Source organism: Vicugna pacos, chromosome 3 (genome assembly GCF_048564905.1).
Source record: "Vicugna pacos chromosome 3, VicPac4, whole genome shotgun sequence".
NCBI classification, from domain to species: domain Eukaryota; kingdom Metazoa; phylum Chordata; class Mammalia; order Artiodactyla; family Camelidae; genus Vicugna; species Vicugna pacos.
Genome location: NC_132989.1, coordinates 33,864,304 through 33,873,030, shown reverse-complemented (window position 1 = coordinate 33,873,030; position 8,727 = coordinate 33,864,304). Strand labels below are relative to the sequence as shown.

The following is an 8,727-nucleotide window of genomic DNA, read 5'->3' as shown; positions in this document are numbered from 1 at the left end:
ATTTTAATTGTATTTTTGAGAAGCCTTCATTTTTGCAATATGAATGACATTTTAGCCTCTGAACCTGTGTCTAGGTGCAAGTAAATTCACAAATAGGGCATTCTGTAAGTAGAAATCAACATTTCCTACACATGTAAAATATCTGCATTGATGATTACATGACTTGTATTTACCACCTTACAGGGAAGAATGAATGTTCACGATGTCATAATTACTTAGGTCAACAAACATCTGCTGAATGCTAACTCAATGTGAGGCATTGTGCTAAATCTCAGATTAGAAAGATGAGGAAGGTAAATTCCCTACCTTCAAAGTGTTTAGAGGTTAAGCAAGTGAAGAGGGACATATCAATCAAGGCTCTAGGACCTTTATCTTAAAAAATTTGTAAGTAGCTGGACATCCTTTGAGATTCAAGTCATGGCAAGGGGGGAACTTCTATCTACTCAGGAACATGGTACAGAATAATTTCCATTTAGATTATGTTGGCTAGTTGACAACAGCAGGAAAGTCTCAACACAGGCATAGCTGGACTATATAGTAAAATATTTGAATTTTTTTAATTCACTTAGCATAAAAATAGAATTTACTTGAAACCTTTCAGGTGACCATTTATTACAACAAACATGAATTTGCTTGATACAAGTCTGTCTTTGTGTAAACAGCCAAGACCTCAAGAGAGGCTAGAGATACCTTTCCTTCCTTGATACGTTAAGAAGGCCACAGTCAGCTGCTCTGTATAACATTTCAGCTCCAAACTGACTTTATCAATACTCTACGCATTTGGCTTGAGACCAGTGGTTCCCTCTTTTAAATGGGGTATTCCTGGATACTGTGTTATAAAGTGGAGAGCTGAAAAGTAAAATGAGGACAGCCAATTGTCTGCCTGAACAGGGTCAGAAGTGGGCAAAGAAAACAGTAAAGTAGTGAGTAATAAAATAAATATTCTTCTAGGAAGTACCAAACAAAAGGCATGGTAGATGGGAAAGCTGATAAAAGGAGGCATTGCTACTACTTGAATTTGGTCTAACATCTAAATTTTAAAATGAACCAAGTATCTGGATTCAAGACTAGCTAAAAACTACATATTTTAACAATTTCAAAGTGTTTTTCTAACTGAAACATGTAATTCAAAAATAATTTCATTTCCTCTGTGGAACTGCACCAGAACACATAGTGAGTAAGAGAAATGGTATAGAACTATTTAGAAAGCTGTGTTTTAGTACAGCAAAAGAATGGACTAAATCCTATCCTTGCCATTATAATAAAGCTGATAATAATGGCTTTTAAATGGGTTTTTGTACACAAGTCTTATGGCTCCAATATGTCATGAGTGATAACTTGAATCAGTATCTTGAGAAGAGAAGAATTTTCTCTTCTCAAGATATTCGGGGAAGTCTCCTATCTTTATTTTCACAGGTGCATACTGATGTGCACATTTCATTCTTTCATTTACACTGAACATAGAAAAGAAAAAGGTAGTTTGAATCCTGATAACTAGAGGAGAAAGTTTATTAAAGAAACTGGAAACAAGTACAAACTATTTTAGATCTAAAACATATGATTCATGTGGTTTCCTCAAGGATAATATCGGCATTTAAGGCTTTGAAGAATGCATACTGAAGAAGCGCACCTATCCTACTTTAACACTACAGAATTCGCAGTAACAAGAAAACCGATTTCCTTTTCAATGTTCAATAGGACAATAAAGAGCCTCATACTGTTATCTAATAAATACCATATATTTTGACTGTTGAGTCTCCCTCGTATTTATGGATGCAAAAAAGCAGTTAGAATTATGTGTCTCGGGCATCCCAGAATTTTAGTTTTTGAAGAATAATAATGATCATGCTGCCCCAGTCCGTCATATCACAGATTAGGCTCACAGAGGTTACAAATGAGTGCCCACAGTCACTGAGCCAGGTAGAGACAAATCCAGGGATAGAACCTGGGGCATTTTCCATTATCCAAGGCTTAATGCTAGGTTAGCACGATCTCAGGCAATGGCAGTATAGGAGCTTGATAAACTCACAACACTTATTCTGGTTTACATGAAGGAGCCCATCTGAGGTCATCATGTTTTTGTCTCCAGAGCTTTGCAGATCAGCACATTACTGAAATGCCATTAAACTGCAAGGGGTGGAGAAACCTTTAAAATGAATCATTGACTGTTTAGGGAAAAAAAAAATGATGATGATGACAAATCTCTTTGCGTCAGCTGGAACTTTCATCAGTTCCTGGCCAGACCCTTCAAAGCCAAATCATGTGCCCAGTGAAAGCACCACATTGTTTTCTCTCCAAAGTTTGCTTTCTTTGAGGGATACAGAATGCAGAATCACCTAACCCAAACATTGAGCTGTTTGGCAATGCAGGCATTGAAAAGACAGAGTTGGAAATTAGACATTGCACTAAGTAATCAATTCCCCCATCACTGGATGCACCATATCTCAAGCCACTTTTGTTGCTTGAGCAAGGCACTGAATTTTTCTCAACCCCCTTTAATTAATCTTGCCATAAGTCCTATGATGGGGTGAGTGAACTTTCAAACATTAAACAGTAGAATTACTCACCGGGTGGCTTTTCCCAAACACCCCCAGCCCCAATTAAAGAGCTGTATTTGGTTTAGGTTTCCTCAAATGGTGCTCTTGTTAACACTCATCAAACACAGGAAAAATAAAACAGCAATTTAACTGCGCTCGCAGTGTGAAAGGCTTGTGCAAATAATCAGCACATTTCTAACTGGTTAGTAATAGGCAGAGTGCAAAAAACAAACGACCAGATTTATACCACTGGGCAGGTCTGAAAAGCAACATTACAGCTGAAATATATTCATTTACAATTTAAAGAAAGCCTTTCAGTGAATAATTGTTTACATAATAGTGAAGAGCGCTTGTGCGGCACAACTGGGATCCATTTACAATGTGTTAACCAAATCATGCATGTTTACAAAAGATTTGGGGTTTGTTTTTGGAGAAAAGAGTCATGGTACCCATGCCAACAAAAGCAGAGCAGTATGTACAGTCAGTAAATCTTTTCTTAGCTGCAAAATTAGTGTCAATTTGCTTGAGCCCATAAACTACGTGAGCATAAGTCACTCTCATTAAATTGATGTGTGAAGGTAGTATTCTCAAATAGCAGGTTGTTCCATTCTTATTTTTTTAATCAGCCCAATAATGAGCTGGGGGTAGAGTTGCTTAACCAGGCCGAAGGAGGAAGAAAGCGGAATCATCTTAAAAAACGGCCATCCTGGATTTAATAGCCTACAACAAAACCCTAAGCAGGTCAACTTCATGCTTCAGCAATTCCTAAAAGCCTTGTCTACTTCTCCCAAGCTTATCGGTGACGGCTGGCATATAAGAGCTCCCAATGAGGACTGATTTACAGCACTGAAGGGCTTTCTGGTGACAAAGGAGGGCCAGGGTCCTCAAGAGCTTTCTGTATTTTTTAGATCCCAGAAGATGATGTGGTTCTGTGATAGTAATCTCTTACACTTTACCATTGACATAAACAGGTCACAGTGCCTGCAAAGGTTTATGCAGAAGTCAGGAGCAATCTCTCTCTGTCTCTCTTTTTTATTTTTTCTGGGTCAGAGTCAGATTTTATCGAGTCAAGCTATCTAACTGAACACAAACTATGTGATAGGACCTAAACAGTATGCATTAAAAAGGAAGCAGAATGGGACCAGGTTCGTCTCAGGCTAGTGCTGTTATAGGGATTAGTTTCAAACATCACTTGAATACAAAATGATTATTTTTTAAACAACAAGGTTCTAATACATAGCATAGGGAACTATATTCAACATCTTGTATTAACCTATAATGAAAACAAACATGAAAAAGAATATACATATAACTGAATCACTATGATGTACACCAGAAACAAACACACTGTAACTCGACTATACCTCAATTAAGATTTTTTAAATTATTATTTTATTCCTGCATTGATAACAGTATCTCTTTCAAGGGAAAAGAAAAAAGTTGAGATTAAAAAAATAAAACCACAAATCTAGTTTCATGCTAGATGTATCTGTTGTGAAGCCATATGTTGGCTAAATAGGAAAAGTCAGGTAAGTTAAAGTCTCGTGGCAGCCTGATTTAAACCATGGCTACACAAACCAGAGCCTGGTCCAGATCTCAGGAAAGTGAATTATATATAATAACACTTACAGTTTCCTAGTACTATTAGATTTGCCTTCTTACATAAATGCTTAAGTTATGATAAAAAACAGGGCCATGTCAGTTCCTTTCAGTCTCAGCACATTTGCTATTAGCATAAGAAATGCTGCTTATGGCAGAGCTAGTCGGGCTTGAAATTTCTGAATTAATGGATTTGATTTCCTCTTGAGACAAACCATCAGCCTTGCAGTAATGGAAATAGATATAGTTGGTAAAACAAATAAAAAGCTGGCATGCAGATAAAATGGGTTTCAGTTTAAAATAGTAATGTTGTAATTGAAGTGAACAATTACAGGGTTGCTCCTAGGCACAAAAGAAATACCATGAAAATGAAGTAATGTGTTTAAGTGTAGTCATTTCATGAAAATGTAGAGCTGCAGATGTCATTGTCTGCCAAAGGGAAAACTATACTTATTCTTCTATACAAAGATCATTTAATAACATTTGGCTAATTTTAATAATAATTGCTAATATTAACCCTGTATTTCACCGGGAGTTTGAAGACAAAGGCTCCCCACCCCCGCCGTGTTCATTCCTTTCAGTTGGCAAAGGGCCAACAAGATCAAGTTCCTGTAAAAAGCTATTGGTAATGAACTATCAGAAATCCCCACCAGCAGCAGCCTTCTCCTTTCTAAGGTCTTACTTCTCTTTCTTTGTCAAGCATCTTTTATCAGAAATGGAGCCCATGAGCTGGCAACTGGAGGTGCAGGAGGAACTGAGAATAAAGAGGGGGATGGAGACTGGGGACCCCAGAACTGGGACGTAGGCTCTGGAATGTGCACATCTGATCCCCTTCACTGTTTGTTTTTTTTTTTCGGTCTCCTTCAACTTGTCTGTGAACCGTATGAAATTCAGAACAGAAACTTCTATTTTTAGAACTCAAAATCTTTTCCTGTTCATACACACACAGTGAGGCAGCCAAGGCCGCAGGATGTCACAGGAAGCATAAGTGTCTCACTGAATGTGAAAAGGCAGTGACACAAATACACTTTAACAAAATGCTCAGCTGGGTCCCAGCCCATGGCCTGGCCCCCTCCCACTAGTCGGTTTTACGGCATCGCAGGAAGAGACACGCACTCTGTTTCCTCCCCAGGTCTCAGTAATTAAAACACAATTGTAGCTCTGTGAAATTCAATTTGGAAATACTCTGTGCTTTCTTCCCTATGATGCTGACTGCTGCACACAGGCCACTGGACTCGTTTGGCATCTCTCTATCCAAGGGAAGCACTTTTCCTGGGTTGCTTTGTTTTTGTTTTTTTGTTTTGTTTTGTTTTGTTTTCATATCACAACATTGAAAGAAACCACAGAGGAGTGAGAAAATGAAAGTCCCCCCGTTCCCCCTAATAAAGGATTGAGCTGTGACTTCTTAAGAGAAAAGGTTAAATCGACCAGCTGTGTGTCTTAGAGTGAAGCAGGAAGAAGGGCTGCTTCCCTTTTTACTCAGCCAGTTAGAATAATTCATTTCCTGACGCAGCCTACCTGTGACAGTCACAGGTGACCTCCCCAGCCTGCCTGCTAAGCTCGGCTGATTTCCCTGCCCATCGCCCGAGTACAACTCCTGCCAGAAGACAAATGGACTGCGAGCCGGAGACATATCGGCAGTGCAGGGGAAACGCAGCCTGTCTACATATGTCATTCTAAAGCCTTGCAAGGAGATTTTACTGCTTTCTTCACACTCTCACACTTACATAAATACACCCACACGGTACAAGCAAGTTCCTGAGACACCCAAGCATTTCTCTTCCATTAGGAGACATTTTAAAACAAATTAGCACCCTCCCCCAAAGCCTACTGGCCTAAATGTGTTTATTGCTTTGTTTGCTGTTTTAAAAGCTTTTCCTACAGGCTTCAAATCAGCCTGGGGAGTTCCTGCAAAAGGAAGCCCACCCTTCCTCTGCTGAGGAGACACACATCTGACAAAGACTTAAGATCTTTTCTTCCCCCTCCTTTTGACACAGGGGCTGGTGACACATAAATGTACTTTTTTCTTTTGACAGAGTAATAAAAATCTCATTATCTCTGAATAGGCAGCAATTTCGTTATCTAATCTTTTTACCAAAAGGTTAGTTAATTAATCAGAAACAAATCCTGATTATTATTTCAATAGAATTAGAGAGACAAATCACCAGAGTACAGCTAAATAGGGCAGGCCTGCGGTTTCACCTGCCTCATTGCCATGCAGGCCCCATGATTGTCAGGGCTCCTCCAGGAAGACAGGCTTCGGAACGGCAGCCAGCAGATGGCTGCTCCAAGCGGCCAGCCTGCCGCTGCTCTAATGCCTGTGATCCCATTACCTCACTGAATCCGTTACCAGGGTAACTGTTAAATTGCTGTGAAAGGCATGGTAATAAAGTAACCTGTCACACTGGCAATAAAAGGAGCAGAATTTTCCTGTTCACTGAACTTTGCAGCTCATCAATACTCACTTGATGGAGAAATTCCCCACCACTCTTGGGTCAGCCACAGGAATCCTTCCATAAGGCTTCTGAAATGCAAACTCAAGTTCATGTAAACACGAGGAAGATATAATTAAAAGCTGGATTCTTAGCTGCACAGAGCTAATGCTTCCCTCTTTTTCTGTGGCAGGTTAGGGAAGCTTGAAGAACATCAGATTGCTCCCTTTGTGGTGGTTGTTTTTTTTTTTTAATTTAAAGCATGCTAGATAAAAATAACCTTTGCTGGTGAAAGACAGCTGTGATTAATTCAAGACTGGGAAAGCAAAGCCCAAGGAAAAAAAATCCCTTCTTCCTAAAATCTGTCTTACTCTTTCAGATCCTATCTTATTGGCTGTTTTCATTCAAGGGTCACGGTACTTAAGAAATGATTTGAATTTAAGCTTTTAAAAGAAAGGGTACTTAAGAAATGATTTGAATTTAAGCTTTTAAAAGAAAGAATGGAAAGCCTCAGTTTTCTTGAGCATGAGTAGTTAGAAACAACAATCCCCTTTCCTCCTCCCCAACCCAATAGTTAGGGTTCATCAGCTACAACTACAAAGAGATAAATGTGCGCTGAACATAAGCATAGGACTGTGTCTCCCTCTTCTTCTGTAAATGCCCTCAAGCGTTCTAGCGGTGATACCACCGGTATAAGATTTGCTGCAATTAATTGAGGTTCTTTGAGGTAAGAAAAGAGAATAGCAAACACTCTTCGACATTAAAGAATAAGCAGAAAATCCCATTTACTTCAATTACATTTTGCAGTCAGAGCTATGAACATACATGGAAAGTGGGGCATATCTGTCTAGCCCTTATTATTAGCCGTTTGCAGACTTCATGCTTTTGGCCCCATTTGGTACTGTTATTAATTAGGCAGAGTTAACCTTAGAAGACTTTGGAACTTGCCTATTGAAATAACTCTGGGCATGCATCTCTTTCTCCCTCCTTGCCTTTCACTTACAATTGCTTACAGCCTGTTATTAAAAAACCGACACTATTTCTTTGACCAGCCAGCAGTAGACATGAACCGTGCTTCTAGTGGTTGTGGCAACCCATGAAAAGAAATGCCTGCAAGAAGGAATGGTCCTCATTACAGAGTGCTTGGCATGGCATGGGGTTACGGCAAAGTCTCGCCGGTTGGCCACGTCACAGAGGGCTTTCCATTGGTATCTCAGAAATGACGGTGCTTTTCAGAATGATGTGGCAATGCACGTCTTGTGAGAAAACGCATGAGTTTCCAGCCAAAATCAAGAAAATGAAGGCTATGGCTTCATGATATCCAAATTCGTTTTAAAACTGGAATGTCTTCTGTCCTACTGAAAGTCATTCTTAAACATGGGGTCACAACACACACACACACACACACACACACACGACATAACTTAAAATGTGTATTTTACTGCTTATACTGGGTAGGAGAGAAGGCAGCAGAATTACAGGGGAAACTACCTGTGAACAACCCCAAACCCACCAATGGTGTGCTGTCATCCCTATGAAGGTTTTCCCGGGGTGTCAGGACAGGAGAAAGTCTACACTAGGGACTGTCTAGATAACTCCAGATAAATAGAACCAATATTAATAATAACCCAAAAGGAACTAGACCTTTAGATCAGGTGCCATAAATACCAATGGGGTCAGGGATTGGATGTGAGAAAATGGGAAATGATGGTCTTGGGGTCAACTGGATAATCCATCCTCTCTCTACAAGAACAGTATCTTTCATTCAACTGCCATGTATTGTTTCCATGTAGCTGAGGGGGGGTCCACCCTTGTAAGATCTCTTGATTTTCAAGAGAGTCTCCAAAGAAGAATTTTTATCAGAAAATTTCAATTTTTAAAGTCCATTTGTATTAGTTTCCTAGGGCTGCCAAACAAGGTACCATAAATTTTGTTTCGTCTTCTAAACAAGAGAAATTTACTTTCTCACAGTTCTGAAAGCTAGACATTGGAGCTCAAAGTGCTGGCTGCGTTGGTTTTTTCTGAGGCCTCTCTCCTCGTCTTGGAGATGTCCATCTTCTCCCTATGTCCTCACATGTTCTTCCTCTCTGTCTGTGTCCTAATCTCTTCTTAAAGCACACCAGTCATATCAGACTAAGGTCCAACCTAATGATCTCATA

At 39.6% G+C, this 8,727-nt stretch overlaps 1 long non-coding RNA gene across 1 annotated transcript; it reads left to right on the top strand.

The window, feature by feature from the left end:
* The first annotated feature begins 241 nt into the window (after positions 1 to 241).
* LOC140689499 (uncharacterized) lies at positions 242 to 1,747 on the top strand. Its single transcript, XR_012064514.1, has 2 exons — positions 242 to 384; positions 1,581 to 1,747. It is a non-coding gene; the product is annotated as an uncharacterized lncRNA (long non-coding RNA).
* The last annotated feature ends 6,980 nt before the right edge of the window (positions 1,748 to 8,727 follow it).